The 16,334-nt window shown below is 53.7% G+C and overlaps 1 long non-coding RNA gene across 1 annotated transcript; it reads right to left on the reverse strand.

Moving 5' to 3' along the window:
- Positions 1 to 296: 296 nt before the first annotated feature.
- Positions 297 to 13,459, reverse strand: LOC309606593. The gene is made up of 2 exons (XR_014231973.1): positions 12,831 to 13,459; positions 297 to 5,130 (listed from the first exon to the last, which is right to left on the reverse strand). It is a non-coding gene; the product is annotated as an uncharacterized lncRNA (long non-coding RNA).
- Positions 13,460 to 16,334: the final 2,875 nt, after the last annotated feature.

The following is a 16,334-nucleotide window of genomic DNA, read 5'->3' on the forward strand; positions in this document are numbered from 1 at the left end:
CACCATTTGGAGTCAGAGATGTGTACTGATGTTGCCTCCAGCCCAATTCTGTTTCCAAGTCCCAAAATAGATTTGAGGGAGGCTTTGAACAAAATCTTTATATTCCCTGTGCTTGAGTTCCACTAAATTGAATGGCATTTGCCTTTTACTTTCATCATGGAATTGAGGGGAAATAGCTGCAATGGGATTTGTAAAAAAAAAAAAAAAAAAAAAAAAAATAGCTGCAATGGGATTTGTAAAAAAAAAAGACTTTGGAGCGCATTGTAAAGAAAGAACAATGAGACATAAAGTAACCATTCTTTATTCTTTTAAGCAGTAATTTCTCTTTATTGAAATCATAGTGTACACATAAGCTATGAGAACACAGCAAGGCAAACAGCACAGGCGAGTATTCTTATGGCAATATAGAATGAAATAACAGAATACTATGCACTGAAAAACTCAGATTCCTTATACACACAAAAAATATTAGGACCACAAGCAGTATTATAGGCAGTTTTAACATTATCTTTTTTCTGCTTTCAAGTATTTTTGTCAGCATTGTGTAAGCCTTACTAAACTCTCAGTATTATGCTTTATTTCATTAACATAAATTTGCTATACAAAACAAAAATTTTCAGTTTTATTTGCTACAAATACAGAATATTTGATTTTAAAAAGAACTTAAGGTTGCCCAAAATGTTTTGTGTAAGATATTCATTGAACTATAAGAGAATAAGATAAATAAACAAACACATTATTGGTTGTCCTCCTAGAGCATCCAGGCCCTAAAATGGCCACAGCTGACATTGTTTGGGTATTTAAAAATCAAGAATAAGATTAACTTTAACAACAACAAAAACAAAGTTGAAATCTATGTTTTTATACCATATCTGTGTTTGGAAATATTTTCAGACTTTAAAATCATAGGTAGATTGATAATGGGGAATGTTTGGTATATATTTTTTGAAAAACACGTGAAAACACATCATGTGAAAAACAGATGATACATTATGCCTCCTGGCAATTTTTGCTTCACTTTGAATGAAAAGACATTCATTACATTATTTGTATTATATACAGAGCTAGGGAAATTCCTTAGCACTATTTTCCTCCTCATTTTAGTTTCTCTGAATCTTGCATTCTGTTTCAACATATCTGCTTTGTATCAAATACTAAAATAGGAAAAGAAAGAAATCCCCACTTCAAATACACAGAGGAGCTAAACAGGGGTTTAATGCTTTCAAAAATTACTTCCATTTTTGCCCACTTCATGTACATGCGCCACAGCAGGAGAGGTAAAGGAGGTAAGAGGGAAGCAAGGTAAAATTTGATCTCGTCACAACTCCATCAAAGTCCTATTAGACTCGAATTTTCTTCCCTGAAAATAACTGGAAAGTAACAGTGATAGGAAACGTCCTTAAAATTTGGACAAACACTAGGGAATACTTCATTTCATTATACAAATAGGGAGTCGAGAGGTCGCCGCTATTTCTATGGGCTTCCTGGGCAAGGGAGACTCTGACACCCAAGTTTTGAAACTATGAACTACAGTATTCCACGGATGATTGTGCCTAGTGTTTAAAAGGCCCCTGCAGAGGTCTAGTCAAAATATTTACATTCCTCTCAGAAACTGTAACGCCAAGGAAAAGAGAAACAAAGTGAGAGGACGAATCAAAAGAAAAACTTTCCTTCCCCCGAAGCGAGAAAAAGTGTCAGGCCGCCGGGTCTTCTCCAGCGACAGTCCTGTTCTCTTCGTTTAAATCAGGCGTGGATAACGCACCTTTTCAGTGAACGTTCTTCTCTGGCAAGGTGTATTAGTAGAATTTTGCGTCAAAATTAGGGTTGTATCAATTTCTGAAAGCACGTGGGTGATAGAAAGCCATAAGTGGGCGTGTTTAATTGTCCGTGCGCGTTCCCCTGGGCACTGCACCGGCGCTGTAAATAGATGGGTGAGTGATGGGCACGTATATTTTTTCCATAAAGCGCAGCCACTGGCTCAAAGTGAGTCAGACTCTGGCTTGGAAGCGTGTCCAAGGCTGGGTGGCGGCGGGGATGGGTGCGAGTGGAGGAAGGAGCAGGCGGGGGCGATGATTAGCGAAGGAAATGACCCAACTCCCCCCCTTCTGTTTTCGCAATCTGTGTCACGCTCCAAGCCCGCCGCGGGCGAGCGGGCGGGCGGCCGCGCACGCCAGGTGAGGCCGGGCATCCGCCTGGCGGTCGCCTTCCCGGCCCACGGTCCTCCTGCCCCGACGCCGCCTGCAGGAAGCCCCCAAGAGAGGCCGAGACGGGGACCTGGCCTGGCGTCTCCCGGGCCAAGCCCGGGTGCCGCGGAACTTCTCCCATCCCGGCGCCCCTCGACGTGGTCGCGGAGCTGGGAGTCCAGAAGCGGAGTCTGAAGCCGCCGTGGTGCGCGGCCTAGGATCACCCGCCGCAGGGCTGCGGCTGGCCGGCGAGGAGGGGGCGCGGAGACACCCCGGCATGCCCGGCCCCGGCCGCGCCACTCCTGCCCCCTCCCCCCGTTTCTAGACAGAAAAGCACCTTCTGACCAAACATTAGTAGTAATTCTCCATTATTCCTGTTAGAACAAGTTAATGTAAGGGTTGGGCCAGGAGGCCCCGGGCGGGGTCACGTGCGCCCCCGTCACTCCGGCTCCCCTCGCCTCTCCAGTTCGAGTTATGCCATCAAGCTAATATATTGTGACTGCTCTTCTCTCCTGTGACAAAGGCTTGCAGCTGCCTCCAAATCAATAGACGTCAAAGAAATATGAAAACAATCATGACACAAAACTTAAATCCTGGCTGGAGCCTACATAATCAGAACTGTGCTTCTGTTCTCCAAGCCGCCGATTAATTTATCCCAAAGTTTAGTCAAATTTTTATTCCGGTACCTTTCTCCCAGCAGATCCCGCTACATCTGTCGGGTTTGTAATGTAATTTGTAATTACTGCCCTTCATGTGGTCCGGTGCCTTGAACCATCTTTAATTAAAAGCATAATTAAGGGAAGATCTAAAGAAAGACAATTACCAGATGGTCTTTTTTTTTCGAGGCGGTAGTTTCGCGGAGAGGGGAGTAGGGTCTGTCCCCAGGACCCTGCGCCTGGGGAGGGGGTGGCGGGCCCGAGCGACGCTTGCGCACTGCGTAGGCCTCGGCCCGGAGCCCACCCCCTCCCCCGGCTCTAGCCCAGAGGCTCGGCGAAGGCCGCGCCCCAAGGTGAGAGCCAGCGTCCCCGCGGTGCAAAGAGACCCTGCCTTCCTTCGCTCTTTCCCTGGGGTCGTGAAGTGTGGGTGGCTGCGGGGGAAGCTGGGGCAAGTTCAAGGCCGAAGCAACTTCCAAATCCTCCAGGGAGCCCCTGCAGCCGACCCCGCCCGGCTCCACGCGCGAGCCTGGGAACTTAGAAGCTGAAAGAAGGAAAGGACACGAGGGCTGGAAAGAAGGGGAAAGGAAGAGGGAAAGGCGGCAGCCCCCAAGAGGGAAACCTGGAGAGAGGGTCCCAGTTTAGGCCCTCCCTAGATCCGGTGGGTTTAGGGTGAGAATTGGGGGCCCTGTCCCGTGCGGGTCCTAGAACTCCTGGGGACAACAACCCCTGCCATCGCCCGCAGCCCCTTCGGGCAAAGGTGGGCCCTTGACGGCGATTGTCTCAGCTGTCGGCTCCTCAGTGTCCACTGGTCCCTGGGATTTTCAGAACAAGATTCGGGGGGAGGAGAGAAGAAACCCATTCTCCACCCCTATCCCACCCCCACGTCCCCGAAAAGAATGATGCAGGCAGCAGCCAAGATTTCTGCATTTCGAGCCGCGTTGCCCCGGCGGCTGGCGCTAGGATCCTGAGGTCGGATAATGGAAATTAAATTGTTGTTGTACAGCGGGGATGTCGTTATGTGACTGTTCATATTCAAAGTCAGGCAGCAATGAATTGTAATCATTTCCATTATCTTCAATACACTTTCTTTAGGACACAAGTTGTCAACGGTTTAAAAAAAAAAAGTAGATTCTTGCGGCTCTGTGGGTCCATTTTCCAGACGGTTTGTTGCTCTTGCTGCCTGATTTGGTTTCGGCTTTTATTCCCCAGCCTCAGATTCTCTTACAGAGACTCCGGCGGAGTGAGCGAGCCCGGGCGGCCCTCGCCGCTTCTCCGGCGCTGCGGGCCGGCTACGGCGCAGTCCGGAATTGGCCTCAGTGAGCCTGGCGCGTGCATTTTGGTTGCTTTCAGGTTTAGTTAACTTTGAACAACAAATATGCCTGGAGCTCTAGACCCGGTTTTGCCTTGGGGAAGGGGGCCACCGTAGTATATTCTGTGTCCTCCCCAGCCTAGAAGGGTGGGCTGACTGCAGCAGCCTGCGCCCCCGGAGGCCAGCACTGTGCATCAGAAAGGCACGTGCCCGCGCCTCGGAGATCCCCGAGAGAGCCCGGTACCGTCTTCTAACAACCCGGAGAAGGCAGGGAAGAGGCAGGACCCGCGGAGCCTACTCTCCTTTGTTGAAACTACCCCGAGCGCGTCCTCGCTCTCTCTTGTCCCTGAACGTGAGGCATTGGCGAGTTGGATGTGGTGTCCTAGGGGGATGGCAAAGCGCCCTCCGCCCCTAGTCCGGGAAGAGAGAGTAGGGGTCGCCTTTGAAGCCCACGTCCATCGCGCCGATTAGGACTAATCCCGATCTTTACACTAATATCGCCTCTCGGGTTTTTATTATACTCATTTGGGAGGAAATGAGCTCTTGCCAGGCAAATAGCACTCCGCACCCCACTTTTCATAGCTGCGCAGGGCTGGGGCCTGAACAACCCCGCGGGCAATCCCTGAGCTGCCGATATTATATTTGTGAAATGTCCTTTTGTTGAAGCTTTTAACACCTTCTTATAACGAATCATTTGTTCTTTTCTCTTTAATTTTGATAGACAATTAGCCATCAGAGATACACCAGTTGACTGTAACCGAGCATTAAACTCGCCTTTATGTAACGCTAATTTAGCATAGCTGCTTTGTTTAACTTTGCTATATAAGAACCAGGTTTTGTAGCAAAAAAAAAAAAAAAAAAAAAAGGTGTAATTTTATGTGTGCCTTCATTTCTTTTGGCCCTGTACGCAGCAAGCCTTCTCCTCTTTGTGAAGCGGTTCTGCTGGGGCCTGACGCCATTTCCCGTGCCTAGCACCTGCAGGCTGGGGGGGAAGAGAGGGAATTAGCATTGATATAGATTTAGTTGAAATGTAATCTCTTAAATCTGTCCAAGATTCGGAGAGATAATTACACTTTCACTGAATTGCCAGGGGTCAGCGTCTCAGAGGACCTGAGGAGTTGATTTACTAACAATAGTGTTACATAAAAAATGGCGTTTGAGATTATAATGTTAATGGCTGCGGTCGCTGGGGAATGCGGCAGCTTCCAGCTAATTCCGTGTAACTTGTTTTTTGCCTTCCTTTTCCTCCCTCCCCTTCTTCTCGGTCTCCTTCTTTGGAAAGATTCAGGGCTTCGAGGTGTTTCACTCGGTGGCGGGCGCCGGAGGTTACGACGCTGGACCTTGGGTTGGACGCGCTTTTTCGGAAAGTGTTTTGTGATGACAGGTAGTGGCCTCGACAGCAAGGCTGGGCTCTTCGCCACGATGACCAGGACAAGGGCGAGGGCTCCGGGCACCACGCTGCGAGACTCTGGCTGGAGAGGAGCGCAGGCAGCGGAGGCGGACCACAGCCTGGGGTAGAAGCTCGGCGCCCTCCCGGGCTGGGCCTCTCTGGCCCTCCTGGAACTGGACCTGACCCGCATCCAGCGGCCTCGAGCTCCAGGGCTGGGCGAGGATGAGGCCCTGTTCTGTAGCCTAGTCTCCCGCCCAGGCCCCGCTTCTGCTCCTGAGGATGCTCACTTCCCGCCGCTAACTTTCCAAAGTTCCAGCTGGAGTTTGGCGTGGGGCCGGGACCTAGGTGCGGAGAATACCGGGAATACCGACAGACACCTAAAGTGCAGATTCTAGCTTAGGTGGGACTGATCTTTAAAACTAAGAAGTCAGCCTCCTTTGGGGTGGAGACAATTAAGGAGTTCACATTCCCCTACACACTTGTCAAACTCACCTCAAACTTTACCCACATTCGTCTCCATCCACAGACCCTAGATTCCATCAGAAATCCCAAGGCCGCCCCTAACTAGGTGCCCTGCCCGGTACCTGAGCTTTACTCCTCCTAAACCTCACTAACCCTTCTTGAATGGCCTCAGGCCCCCCAGGGTCCTGCCCCTAGGCTCCTCCCCATCCATGGGCCAACAAGGAGCTCCTGAAACTATACCAAAGCTGAGAGATGGATAGGGGAAAGCAGCCCCTCATCCTGGATAGGGCTAAAAGAGCTGGGCTTGTGGCCTCCACCCGGGTGATGCAGGGCTGCACAATTAGAGCAGGAGTCTAGAGCACGGGAGCAGCCTCAGGCCACACCAGGGTTCAGGGGCCTAGGCCTGGCCCCAGGACGTGGCCATTGCCTCCTCAAGACCAGGAGCTCAGATGCTCTCCTGAGGGCAAGACTATGGAGTGCTAAAGGGAGGAAGGCATCTCTGCCCTCTATCTCATACTTTCTACATGGCAACTAAGTAAGGCAGAGAGTGGGGCTCCTCCTGCCAGACCTAGGTGCAGGCCTTGTCTGGGCTCTCCCCTGGACTGGGTGCTCTACTTCACTGAAGAAAGGGTACTGGAGTCACAATTTGCGGGTCCGAGCAAAAGAAGGAGCCACCCCTCAGCCTAACACAGCTTCAGCCACCTTAACAAGCCTGGCGGTGCCCTCGGACAAGCTGGGCACCGAGGCCCGAGGGTGCCCTCCAGGGCTCACCTGCGATCACAGTTGGAGAGACCTGGACGCCCAAGCCCTTGGCGCTGGGTGGGGGGGTGGTGTCCTTGAGCATCACGCGTGTTTACGTCGGCACCCCCTTATCTTATATGTAACAGCAATATATATGTTAATTGAAAACTTCTGAATTTAAAAAGGTTGTGACAAGTTATAATTTGTCCTGTCAATGCCTGGAATCCTTATTTATCTCTTTAGCTTGCCTCCTGCTCATGCCTGTCAGCTAACAGCTTGCCTAACTCATTGACTTCCTCACTCATGGCACGGAAATGACAAATGTGCTGTTTTATCCGTACAATTTATTTCATTATTGTTGCCAGCACGAAGCATCACAATCAATCATAAGGAAGTCCAGTTGGCAGGTGTCAATCTTAGTGTGTTTTTGTATGTCTCAGTCTATATTTAATCCAATTATAAGGGTCACGGAGTAAGTGCCAATCCTCTTGTTACAACTCACATCTTATTTAAGATTTAAAGTTAAAAAAAAAAAAGTCAACTCGATCACATGGACCTTTTGGGGGAAGGGAGGGGATCCCTTTGAAACCCCCATCTCTCTCTCTCTCTCTCTCTCTCTGGATTCTCACCTCCAGTTTAAATTACACAGCCATCCCTTTTTATTAAAGAGTTGCAGGGAATCTGAGTTTTATGAGCATTTGTGTGCAAATGAAGGCTCTCGTTATTTTGCTAAAGTAGAAGCAGGCTTAATGATGAGAGATCTTTCCGCTCATTGCCCATTCAAATACAATTGTAGATCGAAGGCAGCCTTGTCACGTTGAGAAAAAGTGAATTTCTAACATCCAGGACGTGCCTGTCTACTTTCAGCGAATTGCATCCAATCACCCCCAGGGAATTCAGCTAATGTCTCAGTCTCCACCACGACAAGGGAGAGAAAGAAATCAAACATGGTGCCACAGACTGACTAAACATAAAAATATTTAAAAGGAAAAGAAAAGCAGAGTTTTCTTGAATTGGTTGTAATGGAGATTTTCTTAGTGGGAAAGCAAACTGGAAGGATTGGGAGATTTTTCTCAAATGTCCAAGAAAACATTATGGTGGGGTAGAACTGACGGAAGAGAGAAGAAACTAAGTATTTCTTTGAATAAGAGCAGGAAAATAATTGAATAGCAGAGAAACCACAGTATTGCACATAATTGTGCCTTTATGCAGTCTTTTAGACCTGGGTAAAGAGATAGCAAATATTATCTATGCTAACTATTTCCCTTTTTGACACTCAGATCCACAAACATTCCTCCAGTTTTTATTTTAAATGAAAATCTTGTTTAAAAAGCTTTCCATTTACAGGGGAGGAAGTGGAAGGGAGGGAAGCAAGAGCCACATGCACCACCCAGTAAATTTAATTCCTGAGATAATATATGGACTCCTGGCTCGTAGAGCTATTTGAAATGACACACACTATACACAGTATTTTTCCTCGATTAGTCAGGTTTTTCCCTCTCCCTCTATTAATTTTTATACAGAAAAGCTTTATTAAACCTCTTTATGAACTAGCACCCACCCAGGAATAATAAGTAAAAACAGAAGTTAACAGGATGCATTATCGTCCAGACATAGTAAAATGAAATTAAAATACTAAAGTGGAAAAATCCATTTCTACTTTTCAATTGTTTAGGAGACTCAGGGCCCATTCTCAGTGAAAAGACAATCAATTCCCACACACCCTGTATCACAGGTCCGGCGGGAGAGCCTCTGCCAATCTGGAAGCCGCTTTATTTGCATAAAGTAGTTAAGGGAGGGGGGAAAGAGAGAGAGAGAAACGTACCTTGGACAAGAAAAACAGACCTCAGCTACCGTTCAAGCCAAGAACGGGCTCTCTATCTTCTCCCCCAGTCTCCTTCCAAGCAAGCCTCGCTCTGTAATCGTTCCCCTCGCTCCCTTCCTCCACTCCTACCCGTTATCTCAGGCCCCTTAACCCCATCCTCCTCCCCGCCTCGGCTGGAAGGGAAGCTCTGGGCTTCCCCGCAGTCACAGGCCAGGGGTGACCAGGGAACTTCCCCCCACCGCACCCCCCGCGGACCCGGCGGCTGCAAAGCTCGCTCGCTGCTGCCGTGGGGAATCAGAGCCTGGGACTGCCCTGGGTGTCGGAGAACTTCAGTCTGGGCTAGCCTGAGCTGGGGGGAAGCCTGGAAGGAAAGGGGTTCCTTTTCCGTTTCTGGCCATTTGCACCCCACGTGCAGCCTGCCTCAGGTCTCACTCCGCATCCCCGGACTGCAAGTCATCAATGACGCCCCCAGGCCGCCCGTGGTGCCCTTCTGCCGGCGCTGCCGGCCGGTGCGGCCTACAGAGTCTGCCTCTGCCTAGGTTGGGCAAGGCCGGGCCTCGCGGACTGGGCACCACGAGGAGCTGCGCCCGGACGAGCTGCCCACAAGGCCGGTGGCGGGCTTGAAGGGGAGCCCCGGCTCCCGGGTTCTGGGAGGATCTCCGGAGTGCTCCCGGGTCACAAGCTAGCCGGGGTACCGAGCTGCGGCAGCGGCTCAACTTGCATCCTCCCCGGTGGCCACCTCAGCGCCAGCTTCCTCCCGCCCTGCCTTCTGTGCCCGGGGCAAATGGAGAGCGGCTTGTGCGTTGGCCGGGAGCTCGGAAGGACCTAGTCCGGCTTCGCCTCCACCGCCCCGTGCTCCAGCGCGGCCGGAGCGCGCCCTTTATTGACAGGCAGATAAGAAGGCGGCGGCCTTGGGGTTTCCAGCGTCGCTCTCGAGCACCCTGCTGGGTTGCAGGGATCCGCGCACACTTAATGGCCCGGACTCCAAACAAGCCCGGAGCAGCCTTCCTGGCGGCCTCCGGTCAGCACAGAGGGGGCGGGTGGGGAGCGAGCCGCTGACAGAAACTAGGGAGGTCCGAAGGCCTTCTCAGGCCCGGGGCCTACCCGCAGCAGTCCAAACTCCAAGGCAGACCATGGGGCGGGGGAGACCTCAGGACATCTGGGGCCGGGGTCTGGACCGGATCCTGGAGGTGAGCTAGGAGCTTACCTAGAAACTAGGTCACGGGAGGTGGCCGAGGGCAGCGGAGAAAGCGGAGCAAACTCCTCCCTGAGCGCCACTCCCAGGCCCAGCCGGGCTTGGGAGACCGGACCACAGTTGGGTTCTGGCCCAGATTAGAGTGGCCGATGGGGGGATGGATGCTCCTTGTCCCTGACACGGGAAGACCAGGGGGTTGGGATGGCGAGGAAGTGTGGGAAACGTTTGTAAATAAGTAAAACACCACGCTGAGACCTCTCCGCCACAGGCTCCCATTTCCCTTTTCCATCGCTACCCTACCCTCGACGGGCTGAGCAAGAAAAAAAAAGAAGAAATCAAATCCGGAGGGCTGGCCAGATCTAGAGGAGGCTGCAGGCGGGCTGCCTGGAGCCGCCTCCCGGCCGGTTGCGAAGTCACACACCTATCCAGGTGTGCCGGGGGCGGGAGCGGGAACCGCTCGACCTCTCACGCCTCGGCGCCATCTGTGCTCCGCTCTCCCTTTGTCGCCCGCACCCAAGGAACTGGCCCTGGGGTCATCCTCTGGCCTAGGCGTCCCCCTCCTAGCCTCAACACACACACGCCCGGGTCTACCAGGGCTAGGCCTCCCACGAGATGCCTAAAGGCAAATCCAAGCCCCACCACTTCCCCTGCTTCCACCTCCTCAAGCGCCCACTGCCCCTCCGGGCCGGACCTCTGTCACTTCCAAGTTCGGGACCCGGAAGGAAGCAGAGAAGGAAGGGATTGGACACTGAGAAACCCCCTCCCCTGTTTGGGAGGAGGGAGGGAGACACGAGAATGACAATGAGGGTCTAAGTCCCCGTCACAAGACAGCCAGGCCCAGCTCGACTAAGCCGTCTCCCATTCCACAGCGGGTGAAGGGAAAACAAGCACAGACCACCAGGTCAGTATCCTCCCAACCCCGCCTCAATTTCTGTTGTTTCCTCGGCTCTGAGAAGGGGAATCTTGATTTCAGAATCTGGGACTTTCCTATTTTACTCCTCTAGGCCACAAAGTCAACAGTTAACCCCCAAGTCAAAGATTAATAAAATCACCTACGTTTTCTACGTGACTGGAACCCTAGAGGGTGAGGGGATCTCGGGCAGGCTCCGTTTCTGGCTCTTCGCCTGAGAACCCAGCGGGCCTGGCGAGGACTTTGGCTTAGCCTGAGGGAAGGGATTGTCCGTCCTCTTCCTGAGACCCCGTCTATACCCAGCTGGTGACATGTAGGCGCGATGGCCAGATTGGGGTACCCATCTCTCCTCGAACTCCTCCTGAGAACGATTCCTGCCAAGTCTCCCTCTCAACCCAGCGCCACTTCCGGTCTCTCTGATGAAGTGATTTCCTCGGAGGATCTGAAGAGGGGATCGGGTGGGCACCCGGAAAGGCAGCTGCCCAGCCTGGGGAAAGGGACTCGCGCACCAGGCGGGAAAGAAGAGCGAGCTCAGGAGGACTAGTTTCCTTGGGGTTGTCTCTACGGCCTAAAGGAGGGCGGGGCGGGCCAGGACAGGTTGCCCGTGGGCAGCCAAGGGCTGGGCCCAGGAAGGCCGTGGCAGGGCACGGAGCGGGCAGGACTCGGGATGGGGAGGGAGGCTCCCGCCCGGCAAGAGCTCTAGTCTGAGCGGAGCTGAGCCCAACTCTGGCCGCCATGACGTCACGCGGGTCGGGCAGCCAATGGGGATCTCCCTGGCATGGATATTAAGGAAAGTTAGCGCCTGCCCGAGCACCCTCTTTTCTTATCATTGACATTTAAACTCTGGGGCAGGTCCTCGCGTAGAACGCGGCTGTCAGATCTGCCACTTCTCCTGCCGAGCGGCGGTGAGAAGTGTGGGAACCGGCGCCGCCAAGCTCACCTGCCTCCCCGCCCTCTGCTCGCAGGTAACCGCCCGGGCTCCGGCCCGGGCCCGGCTCGGGACCCGCGCCGCCTCTCCGCTGCCCACGTCGGGTGTCCCCAAACCAAGTCCCCCCCAAGTAGCCCAGGGGCTTGATTTTTGCTTTTAAAAGGAGACAAAGATGGAGGGGAGTTACTGAGGGCAGGATAAGATTGGGGCGGGGTGGGGGGGGAAGTTGTCTTGTCTTTGCCGGGCGTGCTTTTCTGCAAAAGTGGCAAAATGTTCCAGTCTCCTGAGTGGACTTCCAGTGGGTGCTGAGCTGGGGGAGGTGAGCGGGGGATAGGGAAGAGACAGGGATCTGCTGCTACTGTCTGCAGAAGCTTATTGCGATCGTGAGAAATGCTGGGGGGGGGGGAGGCAGTTTGCACCCGGAACTCCCCCGAATAGCAGTTCGCGACATTCACGCATGCAGAGGTCCCCACCCAAGCCTGGAGAGCGTAGAAACGCCCCGCCGCAGGTCGGGCGAAGTGCAGCAAAAGTTTCCCGCGGTTGCAAAGTGTAGATGGTTACACTGAAACAGTCTTAGCGATAGGAGTTCGTTTCTCAGAAAGGAGAGGAGGACGAAAGAATGCTGCCCGCAGAGCTGGGCAGCGCGTAAAGCACCCAGCGTGTGATTTGAGCTTCACTTCGGAAGACCTAATAATTAGCGATTCTCACTGAACTAGAACGCGGGCTCGTGTTAACCGCGGGCGCTGCGCTCGCTGCCTCGGTGTGAAGCTTGTGGGCGCCAGGGTAGTCGGGCCTCTGAGTGCCGGGGAGAGCAGCGCCCAGCTACTCTCATGCCCCCCGGACGATCCAATCCGGGCGCCAGAAGTTTCTCCAAAGTGGGTCAGGAAGAGACGACCCCAAACTACCTCGTGGTTCCACTGGGCGAAAGTTCCGGGAGTCCAGCCCCAAGCAGCCGGAGACGCCAGGAAGGCTTACGCAGGGCACGGGAGCACCCGCCTGAGAGGTTGGGGAGGCCTCTCGGTCAGGCCCGGGCTCGCCCCACACTCCCACTCGTGCTCCTGGCGTCCCCTCTCTAAACCTTCTGGGGGCACCTTCGGAGGACCTCTGTATCTCAGGCACCTGTGACAGGTGCTCAGGACCACCGCCCAACTCCGAGCAGTGGCCGCCCCCTACCCACCTTGCCCGGGAAACAGGGGAAGGAGAGAAGTGGCCACGCGACCACGCGCCTTACCTGGGCGTGGGTCCTCTCCTCCGCGGGTTCCTTTCTCCAGAGCTGGGCGGCGAGCAGGTTGCCCGCTTCGCGGTGGGAAGCGGACCTTCTCCTCCAGTCATAAATCAAACCCAGCCATGCTCGGGCCTCCTCCCTCATTAGAGATGTTTATTGGAGATTGTGTTTATTCGGCTGTCACGGCGAGAAAACGCAGTGACATAATTACCTCTGACCAGAGTCCTCGCCCCGCGCCCAGGGCGAGCCGGTGACCTCCTCTGTCGCCTTCTCAATTCCACGCCTTCCTTGATCGGAGGACGTATGCGGTTGGCTTGTTTTTTTGTTTTTTGTTTTTGTTTGTTTGCTTTTTCTTAGGCCCTCTCATATAATTTGGATTATTGAATGAGTTACTATTCAAATTTTCCCAGGGTCTGGACATTTGTTTATTTATTTTAGAATTTGAAAGGAAAACTGAAGGGAACCTAACGCCCCTCCGGGGCAGAAGGGGGCAGCGCGGGAGAGATGGAAGGAGAGTCCCTCTAGCTGTGCAAACTTTCCGGCCCGCCCCGCTGCCGCGCGCGCGCGGGGGCCAGACGCCACCCGGCGCAGGAGCCCGGCCAGAGCAGTGGGAAGTTGACCCGGAGGGCTGGATGTCGATATCGGTAGTGATATTTATTGTTTTATTTATCATTCTCTCTGCTCTCGGGAGGAATGAATCTGAGGCTTCAGGGCCCCAGGCTGAGGATTCCTAAACTCACGCCGGCCGAACTCGGCAGAGCCAACCCGCAGCTCCTCCCCCGCCTCTCGCCGCTGGCTGCTCCCGGGCTTCGGTTTTCCCCGCTAGTCAGGTCTGTAAGTCACCATCTGTGAGACTGAGTTAGGAAGTGATGAAAAGCATCGAATTGTTTTCTAATTGATAATACTTTTCTTTTTTGGTGACCGGGCTGACAAATATCTGGGATCCCGGCTTTTGATCCTTCGCTGCCGCCTCTGTTCTCCAATCGCTAATAAAATTCGCATTGAGCCCCTTAGTGCCTTGATTAACAGGCAGATTAACTCTTACTGGGGTGGGGAACAGCTTGTCCCAATCAATGTCATTTTAAAAGCCCGTCAGGATACGCTTAGCTCCTGTTTCCTGGCTGCTCGAATGAGCCAGCCATGACATTTGCTCCCTCCTCCTTCCCCTGCCTCAAATCCCCCAGCAAAGCTCCCAGTTCCCAGCCCGCGTGTTCCCTGCTCCAATGCAGGACTCGGTCCCTGGCCTTTAAAACAGGCAGCTATTTAGAGAGGGGATCTCCAGGGAGAAGGGACTGAGGTGGTCTTGGCTTGCTTTTCATTTGAAGCTGAACTCTTGCCTTTTGAGGGCGGGGGTTACAGGGAAATGAGAGATGGAGAACTGTCCTGGGTGATGAAATGGAAAGCAAACTTTCCTAGGAATCATATTTGCAAAAATCGGAGAGTGCCGTTACTTGCAAGTGTCCTACACATCAAGAGTTTTAAACCTGGTCCCTATCTGGACAACAGCATACAGGGTCCGGGAAGCAAAGGCTTGAGAGTCCGACCTGCTGGGCTGCAGGGACCTCTTTGCTGGGAGACACAGTTGGACAATGTTTTTTTAAAAAAGTATTTGGTGGGGGGGGAGAGGGAAGAGAAAGAGACGCTTGCCGCCTAACGTGAATGGAAGAGAATCGAACCCAGAGAGTGCCGTGACACACCTGCCATTTGGCAGGAGGCGAGGAAGGGCGAGGGCACCGTGTCTTTCCCCAGCCTAGCGTGGCCGCAGTCTGGAGGCGCCACCTGGCCGGCTCCCGGCTCCCCTCGGCTTCCCTGAGCTCTGGGCTCGGTGAGGCTGCCGGGTGAGCTGGGAACCCGCAGATTGCTGGAGAAAAGAGAGGGGGAAAGGCCCCCAGTGGAGGAGGCACCCGGAACTGGGCAACAGGGGTGGGCGCCTTTGCCTTTGGTGCTCGTCTGACCCGTTTCGTCAGCTCCGCTATCCAGGGAACCCACCTTCCCAGGGCCTGGGGGAGAGAGAGCCGTTTGAGGCTATGCAAAGTGACGCAGGTGTTTGCGGAGATTTTCCTCCTTGAAAGAAATGCTCGTCTCCACCCTTCCCAGCACACCAGCACCGCTCCTCTGCTTCGCGGTGTAAAGCTGTAGTTCAGAGGTGTCACAACACCGGGTGGAAAACTCTTGGTTCCGAAGCCGGGAACCGAACGTACATCCCCCAAGAGCTGGGCACATCTTTGCCTCGCCAGAGGCCGCCTTCGAGCGGGAAATCTGCAGAGCGGGCACAGGCGAATGCCAGGGATCGCTGGGGGTGAGATGCTGCCCGACCTCACACTTTACGCACCAGTATTGGCCAGAGGCTCCGGGCACTCTTGGGCGAGCGGCGATGCCCCAGCGTGACTCCTTCGGCAAAGACAGCCTCCCCCTACCGGGTGGGATGACCCGGGCAGACCCTGAGGGAACAGGCCGGAGAGAAGTCCTCCTCGGGCGCCAAGGGTGGGTGGGGGTCGGGGGGGGGGACCTGGGGAGAGACGGGAAAAGGCGAGAAAGAAACGGAAGGCGCGACCCCCCTCCTCCCCCCTCCCGGAGGGCGGCAAGTGGGCCTCGGTGGTGTGGGAAGCCGCAATTAAAATGGCGACCTGCGAACTGTCTCAAATTTGCGCACACCTCTGGCCCTCGCGCGCTGCACCTCCGTCCCAGTCCCGCAATCGGCCGCGTCACCCCCAGAACAGGTACTTGGCAGAGGGCGCGAGGCGACCCACGAGGTGGAACGGCACCCCCATCCTCCCTGAGACTAGCCCAGAGAGAACAGGAAATCTTCCTCTCCAGCCGGCTCTCCTTAAACTTTTGAAAACTCTGCCTCCCTCCGGGCTGAGCTCCCCCACCCCCCAAATATTGACACATTGGAAGCTGCCAAGTCCTTTTTGTTTCTTGTTTGTGCAGAGGGGTTTCCAAGAGTCCTTTTCTGAGCTTCCACCTTCACCCAGTGACGTCAGTGGCATTCACTCCCGCTCCTCAACCTCTTACGATTTTTTGTTGTTAAAACTTTTCTCCAGAGGTGAGGTGGGATTGGGGGTGGGGTGGGGTGGGAAAAGGAGCTGATTCAAAGATCCAGGGCCCTGGGGGGAAACAGCAACAAGATTACGGCTGCTTCTCTCCGAGGCAAAGCTTAAGAAGGTGCTAATCCACTCGATCGCTAATTGAGAGGTTGTAAAAATGATATTCGTCTCCAGTTCGGACAGTCTCTGGGATTCCTTCCCCCCACCCCGCTCGCCACCTCCGCTTATGCTCAGTAGACTTGAGTTCGAGCTTCTTTAATGATTGTTGAGAAGTAAAAGGGGAGAGAAAAAGGATGCAGGCTCTCGCTGGTCTGGGATGGGCCCGCTGCCTCACTGAAAGTCGCGGTCCTACGAAGTCTCGCTCAGGAGGCGCCACCTCCTTAGCCTCTTTAGTCTGGGTTTTCTCCCGGCGCTGAGTACTTCTGGGCCGCGGGAAGGGCCTTCCTCAGGCCGAGATGGTAAT

The sequence above is a fragment of the Balaenoptera borealis genome (assembly GCF_965194805.1).
Source record: "Balaenoptera borealis genome assembly, chromosome: 11".
In the NCBI taxonomy this organism is placed as follows: Eukaryota; Metazoa; Chordata; class Mammalia; order Artiodactyla; family Balaenopteridae; genus Balaenoptera; species Balaenoptera borealis.